Below are 15,285 nucleotides of genomic sequence, written 5' to 3'. Positions count from 1 at the left end.
TGGTGTGTGCTGGCCTGATTCCATTTTGAGCAATTGCTTCTGTCTACAAAACTACTCCCTGGAGAGCAGAATCAGGCATGGTATTATTTAGCATTTCCTTTCCTTAATTTGTTACATAGAATTCTTTTAAACAGTCAGAAAGCAGCTTTATTCCAACTGGCTGATCTTTATTCTGTATCATATTTAATTTTAAGTGCCCTGATATTGGAAGCACTTTTCCACAGTTCTTGCCAAAAGGAATGCTTTTCCAGACTAAAATCTACTGATCTTAATTTCACATAGTTATCTCTATTCCCTGCTCTCTGTAAATTCTGACACTATATCCACCCTTAGCAATTCATTTTCAAAAACTTTCCATGGTTGAAAACTTTCTTAGAAAGGATTTACTACTTCACAAAATTGCTAGTATAAGTGTTACTTAAATAATGAAATGAATCATTAACTGCATATGGAGGGTCTTTAGCTTTCTGCATGATATTTTTCAGCACCATTATAAGCCTGTCAAAGTCATCAGAAAAGAAGTGTACAAAGAATTCCATACCGAATTATCTATATAGTAAGAATATTTTTGCTTTTAATAGTTTAGTAGATTTTTCACAAGGTAATGAATAGGCATTTTGGAAGGGAAAATTCCTGAGGCAAACGTATTACAATTTCTCCTAATAGTTAGAAAGGACTTCGTTAAAGTGTATTTTTAAACCAAAAAGTTAAAAGATAGAGTTATCTGTTACATTCTCACAGTTATATAACGATGAACAATATCTACAATGGGGTAAGTGTGGACTATGTGAGTAGGATATAGGATCGTGACCATAAGATTTGTCCATGTGATACGTGTACATTAGGAGTTCCAGAATTCAGTATGTGAATATGTATTCTGCCAGACTTCAAATACCACAAGTCTTGCCTTGACTAGCAGCCTTCCTCTTTTAAATTCTTTTTTATTCTCCTTTTATTATCAATGTAGAAGTGACTAAACATCTTCCAATTTGTACTAAGTCAGTTTGGTTGAAGGGAAAGGATGTTGAGAGATTTTGGCACCATTTCTGTCATCCAACAAAGTGGTATAAATCCTTGCGGAGCCTATGTCTGTTTCAAGGGAAAATGTGATTTCCAACTATGCAGGAGGGCAGGGTGTGTACATACTTGCTACAGGAAATAAATAATATTTTTGTATGTTTTAAGCACCAACTGTCCAGCGTGTCACATAAATAGGGATTATGTTGCTAATGATAGCTCTCAGTTTATGTTAGCAACTTACATTTAGAATTCTCTTGATGCAAGTAATGCTTTATAGAGGATGCTCTGTATGCCATGGGAATCTAATCAATTTCAGATACTTTATAAACAGAAAAAATCTGGGCAGCTCTCTTTATTAGTTTGCAATTGGAGCTTGTAGATGTAGAATCATTCCAGTATATTTGTTTTGGGTTTTACTACATTTTTGTGTGCCTCACCAAAACCATATAGGTATTGCAAGCAGACATTAAAAACAACACTTACCATTTCGTAAGGATTTGCAGTGTTTTCCCTCTCTTCCTTATTTCTGATCCATTTCTATCTTAATAGGGTGGATGACAGTTCATTTCAAGAATACTTAGAAAGGTAACAGAGCCTTTTTCAGAAAGTTCTTATAAAAGGTCATGCTTCTGTTTTTTAGTTTGAATTTGATACTTCTTCATGAATTGCAGGATATGAAAGATAAGGAAGTAGGTCCAGTGGTCAGGTTTTACCTGCCCACCCGGACTGTGCCCTGGGGTCAAACTCCTGATATTGGCTGTTTGGTACAGAGGAGCTGATGACAGGTAGGGGCTGATACAAGGGGGAAAGCTTGAACCGTATCAAAGCTAAAAGGCAGGAGATTTGGGACTCAGTGAGAGACTGTAGCTAAAAGATGGATCAGCAGGATTGCCCTCTTCTTAAAAAGCAGCTGACCTGCAAGGGAAAAGACTTTATCGTCCTGCCAATCACATGGTTGCTAATGGAAGCCAGTTATCTCAACAACAGCTTACTCTCTCTCTGTTGTACTAGGGCAATGTGTAAGATTAATGAGGATTGGGCAGTAGAACATTGTAGCACATTTTACTGAAGAAGTCAAGTCACTTACAAGGAGCCAGCTTGGAAGACAGAGAAGGAAGAGCTGCACTGGGATGATTACCGTGGGGGGAGGAGCAGCTTTGAAAAGAATTGCCATAGGTATTTTTGTCCTAGCAGTTCCTGATCCTCTGTCTTTCCCCGAAGACAATGTATGGACAGCATGTTGTCCTCAGCAAGCCCAGTCCTTTCCTTCTTCCTTCCAGAGATGTAGAAGAGCAAACAGAAAGAGAAACGGTTGGCATGAGAAAAAGTTGCTTCTAAGAAGAGTGGTTAGTAGCGGGGAGCTCCAAGAGGCCAAGAATCACGAAGGGGCAGGCACCTAGCACTGTCTTCCTTTGATGAGCCACCTCTTTCTCCTTATACTATCCCCTCTTATGCTCTTATATAAGTCATACTTAACATGCTCCTTAAAGATCTTAGTAATCCATAGAAAGCCTAGTCAATAAAGATTTTTGTGCTATTCCCATAACCATAGTATCTGAGCATCTCACAGAGCTGACTTGGTGTCTAATCTCATATAGTGCATTTGTTCTCTATTCTGTTTTCTTCTGCCAGGAGGAAGGCTTTTATGAGCATAGATGACTTTCTGATTTTTGTGTTTTGACTGTGCTCTGCTATATATGTTTGGCAGACAAGACAAAAAGTAACTTTCGGCCGGGGGGGTCACAATTTCTGAAGATCTTAAAAGCTTATATATCACGTGGAGTAATCTTAAAAAAAAATGAATCCAGGATAATTTCATGTTTGAACAGTCTTGTCGATGTGAGTGCTTTACTTCAAATGGAAGAGTCCGTTTTTACTGGCTTCATGCTGACTGGTAGGTAATGAGCATAGTCAAAGACATACTTGTCTTTTGCAGCACTGGAAATCTTTGCATCAATAGCAGACAATTAATTATTCTCCAAAGGATATATGTACCTATGTAGTTTCACCCCTGGGCTGATAAGAAGGGATTGCGCTTCAGACCCAGGAAGATGGGCAGTGGCTGTGGAAAGATAAGGAAGCAGAATAACACACAGCATTTTCTTAGAGAGATGCCTGAAGTTTATTGCAGGGAGAACACCAATACACAATTCCCCATACTAGTAGAGAATCACATGGCCACGATCATCTAGAAACTTGCAGCTCCAGCTAGTTTGGCAGCTCCTAAAGCAGCTCCTAAGAAAATTGGGATAGATTCATGGTTCTGTACAGCTGCGGTAATTGTCATGCCTCATGGCACTTGTCTTAGTGTATGACCTGACCTCATACCTACGTGCACTCTTTCACCCCACTTATTTAAAGCCACAGAGGGGCAGGCCAGCTCAGCAAGGCGATTATCAACGTGGCATGTGCTGCTTTAACAAGGCTGGTCTCTGGCATCTTTTGAAGATGACCCAGCTCTCTTGTGACCTGCATCGCTCTCTGAATATAATCTCTTGCTACTGTCTATATAGGGAGCCTGGGTAAATAGTCCAGTGGCCCAGAGTGAGGTGGAATGAACTTTGGGGATTTTGCTACCAATTCAGATCCTAGGTCAATTGGAATTAACCTTCAAAAGTAAACAGATCTTAGTTTGTCCTACTTGAATTAGTCTCTAAGGAAGCTCAGCCTCTGACATGAATTAGTTTTGTCCTGGTTATGATATGTTCTCCGGTGCCTAAAGTCTAGGGCTACAGTTCTGCAGTATGAGGCAGTTTCTTGGATGTCCTGGACACATAAATACTGTGAGGAAAAGGCCTGAATCTTACAATTTGTGCATTATTCTGTGGAGAGAGAGTGTAGTGGACAGGAACGATAACCTCATGGTAGCCTGCAAGGTCAACAGTTGGAGTCCTAGGACAAATTTCCTGGTTCTTAATCAACTGGGTGGTAACAAATGCCTATTCTTGAAATCAAATCATTGCCTGCAGAGTTACAACCTAAGCTGCAAATGTAGCTTGACTTTTTTTCACTTTAGACTTCACGAGTTGTTTCTACTGCTTCTTTCCACCATGAGCACTACTTCAGTTTCAAACAGGCCTTCTGCCTCTGCTGTCTGATCTCAGACAAGTACTCAGCTAGCTTGACGGTTGTGGAATTTCCTTATTTTGCCAGGGATGAGGAGAACTGTGTCTCATCTGTGTTCTTTTGGCACTTAAGTACGTGTTGTTAATATCCTCCAATTGCTGCCAGTGCTGGTCCTGCAACAGGGGCAGTCGTTTCAAGTGAACACAATCATATGCCATTGGTCACTCCATAGTTAAGCAAGCACCGTAGCAGTATCTCCACCCACATGGTAACGTAGAGTTTACAGTCTGGTAGTGATGTGTCCCAGCCTGTGAAACCAAAGGCTGTGAGTGACAAGGTCCATAAATTCTGCATAGGTATGGGAGAAAATTCCCAAAGATTTTCTGCTATTTCTGTTAACGTTTTGCTAACATTAGAGATAAATCAGACTTAAAGTCATAATACAATCAATGTGATTAATATACAGAATAATATACCATGGAAATATTAGAAGATACATTTTTGTCATACATTTTGATTAAGACGTGTGTAAATAAGCATGTGGATAAGCACTTCTATGAGCTCGAGTTATTGTTAATACACAGTATGTATTGCTTCTAAAAATTGATACTTGATATTTAAAAGTATAATACATTTTCTTCTGATTCCAAAGCATAATGGAAATTACATTGATAGTTTCTTGCGTTGCTTGTCCATTTATTTTGTAATGCATTTTCTGGTGTATTGTTGGTGAGAAATATTGCTAACCTTCTGAACCGTAGTGTTGCATGCAACAGATATAAATTTATTTGAAGGAGCAAATTCTTACTAGTACTTACTGTAGTCCTCCTCTTTCTTCTTTGCTTCTTATTCATCACTGAGAGATGATACTGTCCTCCTGATAAACTCAGAAGTAATTAATTGTAGGTGGGAACTGTGTAACAGATCACTGGGCTTTAATTCCAGCCACGGGGTTGTCTGCCACTAAAGGCAGGCTGACAGCTCAGTCTTCCCCACTGTTTTGTTTGCAGTGTTTAATTTGAATTCATTTCCTGTGGTACTAACAGATTTCAGCTCTGGCTTGTCTCTGATTCCCCCAACCTGAAGCATGCCGAAGCTCTAACCATCTGTGTTCCCTGTGGAGAACGCTTTTGAGGCCTTCAGTAGACCTCAGAGAAGAAGTTGCAGCCTATTGCCAAACCTGTCCACCATGACTCTTGGAGGGCAAGGGCCTTAAAGGTGTGCTGTGGCTTCCTTCACAGGCTGCCAGCCCACACAGGGCCTAGGCTTTGAAATTAGTAGGGTACACCCACCCCTAGCCTCTACTCCACAGAAGAGTCTTGACCTGAAAAAACATCAGGATTTTCCAAGAGGGAGGAATCCCTAACAGTATGCTTAGCACTAAGTCTTAAAAACTTCAGAGTTTAAAGATAAAAGTAAGCCTCTCTTTCATAAGGCAACAGTTTGAATTTTTAATTAGCAAGTAGTATAGAATATTTCATCTTTCACTTCCTGAGGGAAATGGTTGTTGCGACTTTCATCTTCACAGAGGCTCTTTCACAATGCTTACTGATCCCTTTCCCGCCCCCCTTGCACTCCCCAGCTTCTCTGAACAAGCAGAGGAGCATGTTACATCTGTAACATGAAGCCCAGCCTCAGGGTGCTATGTAATGGGATTTGTGCTTCTCTAATTTTCAGTGCAATGCTGCTTATTCAGCTAAAGAAAAGAGCTCAGATTTCAGACAGCAATGAAACAGGAGTTGCACCTCTTTGGATTTCAGACCATAGATCCTTGCTTTGCTGGGGGTGGAAGCAACACTCTTGCTGGCCTTCGCTTTCTCCACAAATTGACTCTGCGCTACAGCAGCAGGAGGGCTTGAGGCACACTGTGAGCAGAACAGGGACGCTTTAAGGCGCAATATCTCATGTATTGGTATTATACGGGGACAGCATGCATGTGCATACCGGTATTCAAAATGGCACAGTTATTTGAGTGGGACTGCATGCTAAATGTGTCTTACTGACTCGCAAAGGACATACAATAGGACATACAATGTCTTTTCAGAGTACTGTATTCTTACAAGTAAGCGGGAATTCTTCATACGAACGTGACAATTTGTTTGTAAGCACTTATGTTCTCTAATGGAATCTCTTACTTTTGATTTCTTTTCAACTAGATTCTTTGAAGCGTGTAGGCAATCACAGTAGGCTCAGATCACAAGTTGTGTGTATAGATATTTGTGAGGAAGATCTCAATCAGTGCTCTGTACACAGAAACAAACCAGCTCATTACTTGGATGGGGTTTATACCTGCCAGCTGGTAAGAATTAAGAAGCTTTAAAAACAAATGCACAGAAATTAGCAGCAGGGGGTCAAAAACAAGCATGGCTTTGGATACACTATCTTGATAAGGATTTGCAGACTAGAAACAGGATGGCAAGTCAGTCATTTCCCAGCAGTAGGTATTCCTACCCTGTTACTGCCGGGAACTAAGAGCACACATGCCAGGTATCAGGTGTATGTGTGTTCTTTGGGACATTAAATCATTCATCACATTCAGTGCAAAACAGATTGTATCCAGTTCAGCATCTGAACGCCCCTTTTTCAGCAGAGAAGTGCAAATAACATACTGGTAGTGTACCAAGTTTTCGTTCTAGATCCTTGGCTTACTGACAATGAGGGGGCATACCTGAAAACAGGTTTTAAAAACTCAGTGTACAAATGCTGTTATATCACTTCAGTAGCCCTATTAATGCCTTACTTAATTAAAATTGTATACATATGGCCATTTGATGACAAGATACATTACTCCATTTATGGCAAAAACCATATCAGTTTCTCCAGAGGAAAGTATAGTATAGATTGTGCACAAAAGACTATGTGGGGAGAGTTATAATGGTTAAACTGAATGTCATCATCTAATTGACAGTAAAGAATGCTGTAGGTACCTAAACCATGGAAGTTATCAAAAATAAGAAAATAATTTTGTTTCTTTAAGCCAGTTCATTTAAGGGATACAATTCTCTTAGTTCTCCACTTACCGAACCAGACATACACAAGAATTAGGTGAGCTGACAAGAAATCTTTACTGTGTATTTAGAAAACAACAGAACTCATGAAGCACTGGCTCAGCTTGGCTTAGAGCCCTGCAGATAACAGCCTTTGCATAAGAACATAAGCCTTAGTTGAGCAAGAGAGGGGTTTTGTTGTTGTTTGGTGAATTTATAGTTTTTGGAACTGAGACAGGAAATGACATTTATTGATCTCATTTGTCATGTGCAGGTGAAACACTTGACTTCTTAGAGCAGTGCAGGGGAGTTTCAGCTTCTAAATAACAACCATCGTAGAAATTACTAAAAGTTTCACTGGAGACATTGATCAAAGCAGATATTACCAAAAAAAAAAAAAGGTAGACAAAAGCTGCTGTCAAGTCTATTTAGATGGACATACCTGAGTCCCTATCTGATACTACCAATTGTCACATTTAATCAGCTTTCAACTTTGATAAGGCAAGGTTTAGAAATAGTTAATAAATTCATTCAAAATCTGCAGAGCTGCTGTTGTGATAAAAAATTCATATCTCTGGAAAACCTTTCTGTTCAAGAGAGCATATCCCATAGTTACAGAGGAATTCCCTGTAAGATCATGATGTAAATGACACTAAAACTGTATCCTTGGTAGATGAGTGCATATACCAGTTATACCCTGTCCATAACACCAGAACCCAAAGGCTTTGGTTTTCTTGGACAAGATACTACATTTTTTCAATAACTAGCATGCTACATGTCTGGGAAACTATACATAAAGACATAATTTCCAAGGACACGGTGAGAGAAAGCACAAAATAAGCCTTGTCTGGAGAAGGTTTCTATTCTTTTGCAGAAGGATCTGTTGGTAGACGTGTTTCGGAAGGTCCACTTTCAGATAATTTCTCAATTAACAAATCTCTTACTTGAATTAGAAGAAATTGATCAATGTGCCTACTATATATGTAAACTTCTACTTAACCTTCCTTTGCGTGACTGATACATATTGCATTCAGTGGAAGTTATTCAGTGGAATGAAGTTTCTGTCTAGTTTTCTTCTGCTAGCAGTTTTGCTCCCTATCTGATACTCGCCTTTATCTTTGTCACGTAAGAAATTATATAAATGCAAGGAAGGAAGATTTGGGTGCATGACTTTCCTGAAGTTTGTGAATACATTATATCAAGCTGTTGTCTTCCTGCTGACAGCCAGTTGCTGCAGGATCTCCACCATTGTGTCTGGGCCCTTCTGTAGCCCTGAGCTGATGGATGGAGTTTGATTTTGGAGCCCCCAGCTCCACAGGACTTCCTCTGAATCCCATGGGTGGTGTGTGGTTCCTATGAGTAACGAATGAGCATTGTTAATTGAACAACGTAAGAGAAGAAAATTATTGTTTTCCTTCAAGTTACTTGTTATTTGTATTCTCTTAACATCTATGAGCCCTAGTCTCCCATCAGGGAGCCATGGGACTGGTAGCTGCATTAGCATATTCAATAATTTCTGCCCCAAAATTGCTTACATCCTCCAGCCTTAACTAAGCTGGTAGTATCACTGGTATTTAGTATATACTGGGCAACACCACTAAACCCTTAACCCTACAGATTTGCCTTCAGTATTTTTTCAGTTGCATCAATTGACATATTTAGGTTCCCTTCGTTCTCTAAATTGTCTGACAATCACAGGCAGCGGGCAGACTATCCCATTTTTTTCCTTTTGCGAGTTTCTTCTGTGAGAAAGAAAGTTAGTCCGTCTCTTCTTTGGAAGTCACTATAGGGCAAATGTAAAATCCAGTAAAATCAAAGGGAACTTTCACAACAAGAAATCAAGAATTTTTCTCTGCTGCAGAACAATAACAACACAAGGAAGGAGTTGCATAGATGTAGTATGGACTTGAATAAGTGAAATGTAGTTAATGAGTGTTTATTCCTTTGAATCATAGTGTCTTAGAAAAAAGATCATATCTTCAAAAGTGTTTGTACAATATGTACCATAATGTGCCACTGATCTTCAGCTGAGTGTTTTAGCACTGCAGAAATACAAATAAAAAAATATTATTCTTACTATCTGACTGTCTCCAGTCAGTCAGTGAAATTTGGGAGATGAAACCCTCATATTTTCCTTCTGTTAGTACAAAGACACTAATAGGTAGCAAAAGAAATTATTGAATTTCATACTGTTATGTAAATAACTGGTTTCTGAATTAAGTGAAGAAATTGTACTATAAGCAATATGATTGCACCAGCATATTCTTAGGCACAGTTTTATACCATACTGGCTTATACTATGTTAACATATATGTCTGTTATGGGTGTGTCAGCTTTGGAGCAATTTGTCATCTTAAAAGTTGCACTTTTTTAAAGAATACTGAAATAACAGATAAAGTTTACATACAAGATTTACATATAGGTGATAGTTTAGAACCTAAAGAAGTTCTCTTCTTGGAGAGGATTTTCCCTAGAGCGTTACTAGCAAAGGAACGGCACAACGTAGCAGACCCTGCATTCATAGAAAAGAATGAAGGTGGGAGAAAAAAGAGTGAATATGAACAGAAACGCAAAGAAATTTTTAAAAAAAAAAAAGGTCAAAAGATTAGTAGATGAAAGCAGTAGATGATGGGGAGGAGAAAAGGAGAACTTAAAGATACAGGATGAAGGACAAAAAAAAAAGAAAAAGTCAGTCCCTGACTATAAATGTGTACTTTATTGTTCTTATCCTTTTGTTTCTATGTTTGTCATTTTCTATGGTTTATGCTAAGACTCATTAAGAACATTTCTTTTTTTAATCAGTAGAATTTTGAAGAGGTGTTTTTACCCAAAGAAAAGAAAGGACTCTCAGTACACAGTTAATGGTGTATAAAGTCCATGAAGCCATCAGGTTGCCGTATTCCCAGGAGAACGCAAGCTTTCCCAGTTTCGGTGGCATGCCTTCAGGAAATCGTTCCAGGAGGACACACAATTAGCCCACACTCTTCCAGAGTGCACAGTGTAACATGATGCAGTTAAACCAGAAGACAGTTTTCATCTTTTGACCCTGTGTCAAACATGTCAGTTGAGTAGCTTACCTGAGATCTGTAAGAGAACATAGGCCAGCAGATATTTTCCCATAGAAAAGAACATGCAGTGGAGACACACAGACACACGCAACTTTAAAACTTATTTTTGAAGTAACAGAAAAAGTGCTGAGCCAGCCTTTGCAAGTGGCACAACTCAGTGCATTCAGATTATCCTTTATTTTTGCCAGTCTAAAGTTTAAATAAAAATCTTTGCTCTTGCTTAGGATGTACAAGAAGGACATTAAAAGTGTCTCTTTCATTTTAAGTACTAACAAGATATTGAGCCCTGTGGAAGGATAGATGTGATGATTTCACTGAAATGCACATCCAAATTATAGTTTTGGATGTAATAGGTTCAGTATAGCATCTAAGTCTTGCATCCATTGGCATAGTGGATAGTTTAAAAAGTTCACAGTGGAACAGAATGGTGTTGAATAATTCCTAGACAGAAATACACAGGTAACCAGGACGTGGGGGGAACACAGTAACTGGTAGATTGAAAAGGCACAAGCTGAAAACTCAAATGACGGTGTAAAACAGTCCCCATAGCTTAATTAAATAAAACCAATAATGCGATTTAAACTTCTTTGAGTTAAAATTACTTTAATAAGGGTGTTAATTACTAGAGGATTAACACTGCTTACATGTGATAATAGATGTGGTCAGTCAATAAAGGGTGAGAATAACGTTCGTTTAAGAAGCAAAAGAATCTGGCACAGGATTACTCACCAGAAAGGGATAACATTTCAAAGTGGCAAGTAAAATCAGGGGAAGAGGTTTTCAAATTGCAAGAGGCATTAGACGCTAAACAGTGCCATCATTACTCAGCAAAAGTTCCATGTATTTTGGGATCTATTTGAGTTAAGATATGAAGAGTAATTATTACAAATGACATGTTACATATTTTGGAATTTTTCTCTCTTCCAGAGTAATTTTAAAAATAATTTTTCGGATGCGACATTTTAAGAAAATATTACCATCTGAGATGTAATGAGAAGAGGGATATTGTAAGGAAAAAAAATTCCCAGGAGAATAATTTCTTGTAGATGTGTTTCTTAGAAAAGCAGTAATAGTGGACTATTGACATTAAGCAGAAAGGGTTTTTCCTAAAATGTTTGCAAACATGGCAGCAGGAGAAGAAAGATCTTTTGCAAAAAGCCAACAAAAACAAATTCTGAGTTATCTGGGTTTCTTGTTACTGCAACTTACTGGGCTCAGAAGCCTTTGCTGAACCAAGTTATCTACACAAGAAAAACAAAAACAAGTACCAGGATTTTATATGGCCTGTAGTGTTTGCTGAAATGTTTTTAGAGTCATTTGATAGATACAAATGTGGAAGTAAACATCTTGTAGTAGCTAAAGAAGAAAGTGAAGGTTGTCCATGAAAGAATATGAAACTTTTGTCTAGTGGTTTTGGCTTTGCTTTTAACTTGTCTATATTTACATTCCTGAGCTACTGATTGTGGAATTCCTTGTCCAGTGGTTCCCAGGTCTAGTATAGCTTTCCCTAAGGGATGTAACTTCATCTGCTATGAAGGGTGGTTACGCAGCCGTACCCTGAATGCACTACTTTGGAAGAAATAACTATCTGTTTACAGTAAACTCATGATGAGCACATCTGTAAGTGTTTCTGCCTTGTGGATTGCATTGGATTTTTGTTTCTGGATGCAAACAAAATGATGCTGGTTTCTGGCCTTTTATGTCTTGGATTTCCATGACTTTCCACATATTCTGACTTGGCATCCAAGATCAGCTGAGATTCTTTACTGAACAGTTTCTATATTTGTATCTGCTTCCTGCAGAGGCTTTTCGGACAGGTGCCTTGTATCTGAAATGCTGAGGGCTTTGATGGCCACGTAAGAGGAGAATCTGGAGCACTGAGACTGGGATTTTTTTGTTTGTTTGTTTTAGATCTGCAGCTTTTTGAGAACCGCACAACTCTTAAAAATAAACCAAACCAAAGCAAGAAGTTATAGATTAAAAAATAGTTAGACCGTTGTGTTGAACCAAACTATTTTCCCCTACCTGCTGTTAGAAACCCAAATTACCTCAGTGGAGATGATGTGTTTCATAGGGCACACTAGAGATCACTGACCTCTGTGGAGACCAAATGCTGCAGATTCAAGAGATGCTCATAAACCTTATGAACATGATGTATAGCGTCTGTTAGGTTGGAAACCTTAGTCTCTGTAACAGTGTAATTTTGGTCTTTTTCTTAGATGTAATTTCCTCTGGTGTTTTGGTCCAATTCAGAATACGACAAGAAATAACTGGAAAGCTAGGAAAAGGAAATACCCCGTTCTACCACTGAATCGCTAATTCCCAACCCAGGTCGGCAGCTTCCTGGGTCAGTTCTGAGTTGCAGCTTCACACCAAGAGTTGAAGTGGCTCGTCTTTGCCTCCTGTGTGAGCACAAGCCTGATGCTGTGGAGCTGTGCCGTGCTTACTTGTCTTCTCGTAGGCATCGGTTTACATTCACATGCCAGGACCGTGTATCTAAAAATCCTTTCTTCAAGGCTAGAAGTATTCCTACTGAGAATTAAACTTGGAGTTGTAATTATACTTGTGCAGATCTCTACTGATGTTTAGTTCCAGGGTACAGCAGCCTGACTTTATGGATCAGATGTGTGCATATACAAGGACAGTTTGGATTAGTTTATTCAAAACAGCATTTGTCAGAGAATGACTATTCATGGTATAGCATATATACTGACCTCTGGTGAGACTGAAAGCATCTAGAGTTACTCACATGGCTACGGCTAAATTTTAAATATGACAAATGGGACAAGTGTTCAATTCCAGAACATAGTATGGAAGTTGAAATGGGCTTGTTTTGCGTTTAAATTTTAGTCCAGTTGCACCAAGTTAGATGATTTTTAATTAGCCCCGCCTTCTCTAAACCAGAGAAGGGGGTTAAATCCAATTCTAACATTAGATTTTGAAAATTTTGAATACATCTTTTTAGTGAAACACATCAAATGTATTTTTACAGGAAGGATTGATACGAATGATCAGTTTTAAATCCCCAAGAAACATACTTTAAGGTACAGCACCACATCATGTGGCATTTATGGCATTATTTTGTAGAAGATCCAAGTACTTTAAAGCCAGCCTCTTACAAGTCTTGTGCAGTTGGAAAAAAACCCAACAAACAATGCTTATAGAAAATTTATTTAAACTTAACTGTAAAAAATACCTCTTCAGTTAATAATAGTTTTGGTAAATTTCAATGTTTAAGTCCTACTTGCAGGTAGCCACTCGTATTTCAAAAAGAAAAATAAAAACAGAAGCCGAAGGAAAATGACAGCTTAAATTTAACTGTGCTATATTAAATGCTTCATAATTTTAAAAACTGAAATTGTATTTTCAAAGTCTCATTCAGGTCAGAGGCGAATGTCCTGTTTTGGGGGGGCTGCACTTGTCACCCCTGCGTGCTGTTTGAGCGTGTACGCCTCTGCGTCAGAAGCTCCAAAACAAAACAAAAAAACCAAACAAACAAAACCCCAAAAAAAAGGTGAATGACCTGACCATTGCATAATACACAATTTTTAATCCATACAAATTTTATCATTGACATAGTTTTATGCTTTGTCTAAAGGGACTTCGTGTACGGGCTAACGGGCTTGACCGGAGCAATTTGGCCCGAGCCCGTGCCCTCTGGAGCCTGACTGTCTGCCAGGCTCCTGCTTTTCAAACTCTTCCCTGTTTCTAGACTCAAAAGACGGTTCTTTTGCTACTAGTCCAGCTTATTCTTTAATGATGAAGAACACACTTCATAATAAACATTTGCACTGTAATTAAACAAATCTTCTTTGAAGAGGTATTACTTGTTGCTATATTGTGTATTGCATAGGGCCTAGCTATTTATATTTGCCTCAGTGACTATTTTTCACTGACTTTCTTCAGAAGTTACATCTTGGGCTGCTTGAAGTTTTAATGGGATTTGTAAAAATTATACGTTGTAAGTGTTTTTCTGGTTACGGTAACAGCAACAGGCTTGTTCACGTGACTTCAACAGCAAGCGTTTTATTTTGTAGGCAGGCCTAAGTTCATTTGAAGTGTCCAAGAATAAAAAAGGTATTTGGGATTGCTCATGAATATAACAAGACCAGGCATCTCTCACCGTGTTCCTCAAGGTCCAGATTTTAGGAAAGAATTCTGCCCTTTCAGAGAATTTAGATTATAAAGGACTTATTTGAACATAAGTAACTTCTGTTTTTTTCTTAGCGTAACAACAATTCCCAGGGGTTCAGCTGTCATAACCTCTGAGTTTATATATTATATGCTTACAAATGTGTTAAAGATTGTATCCCAGCATTCAAGATAGTGACAGATATGGTTTTCCCTTATAAATTTGAAACAGATGGAAGCATTTAAATATAAAACTGTTTCATTCTTGTGAACATTTAAAAGTCCCCAATTTAGGCACAATTTCTAAATGCCTAGTGCTTTAAAAAAAAAAAAAGGCAAGTTTTAATGCGGTGGCTTAAAAACGGAAAGACACTGCCTTTCTAACACAAACTATCCTTCCTTTGAAAATCCAGGGCTCAATTTTCAAAGCATTGCCTAGGAATTTAGCCTGCGACCCCCATTGACACTAATGGGAATTGCATAGCTAAGTCCCCATAACATCACTTTGGAAATGCATTTGTTATACCAATCCAGAAAAAGGGTAGCATAAACTATAGGGAGACATTCACAGATCAAGAGATCAATTTAGACTTTGAAATACCAGTGTGTGTTATTCCAGTTATGTGATCAGTAGGGGGGATTTTAAAATTCACCACATTCACAAAATAAGTCACCGGGAGTAAATAAAACAAAATATTTTGGCAAGTGGCAGGCAGACTTGCTAACCAGGCTAACAAGATATTTGTCAGCAGTAAGGAACACCAACTGATTAAGTGATAATTGCATTTGGTTGGTACGGCGTTATTCTACAATTAGCAAACTCTGTCTTTTTTTCCTTGTAAGCTGGACTATGTTTTAAATACTTCCGCTCTGCCTTTGCGACCAGGAAAAGTTTAGAGTGAACAAGACTTGTCTTTATCCGGTTCTGATTCTGTTTTTATTTTTAATTCCAATCTAATAAGTGCTTTCATGGTGTGCAAGCTTTAATAAACAGGGAGATAACAGTTGGTGAA

At 38.4% G+C, this 15,285-nt stretch overlaps 1 protein-coding gene across 15 annotated transcripts in view; it reads left to right on the top strand.

Annotated features, from left to right (window-relative positions):
• Nucleotides 1–15,285, top strand: part of EXOC6 (exocyst complex component 6) — a 99,254-nt gene that overhangs the window by 73,142 nt on the left and 10,827 nt on the right. The gene's annotated exons all lie outside the window — the stretch shown is intronic.

The sequence above is a fragment of the Larus michahellis genome, chromosome 6, assembly GCF_964199755.1.
Source record: "Larus michahellis chromosome 6, bLarMic1.1, whole genome shotgun sequence".
Classification (NCBI taxonomy): Eukaryota; Metazoa; Chordata; class Aves; order Charadriiformes; family Laridae; genus Larus; species Larus michahellis.
This window is presented reverse-complemented; position numbering and strand designations above follow the sequence as displayed.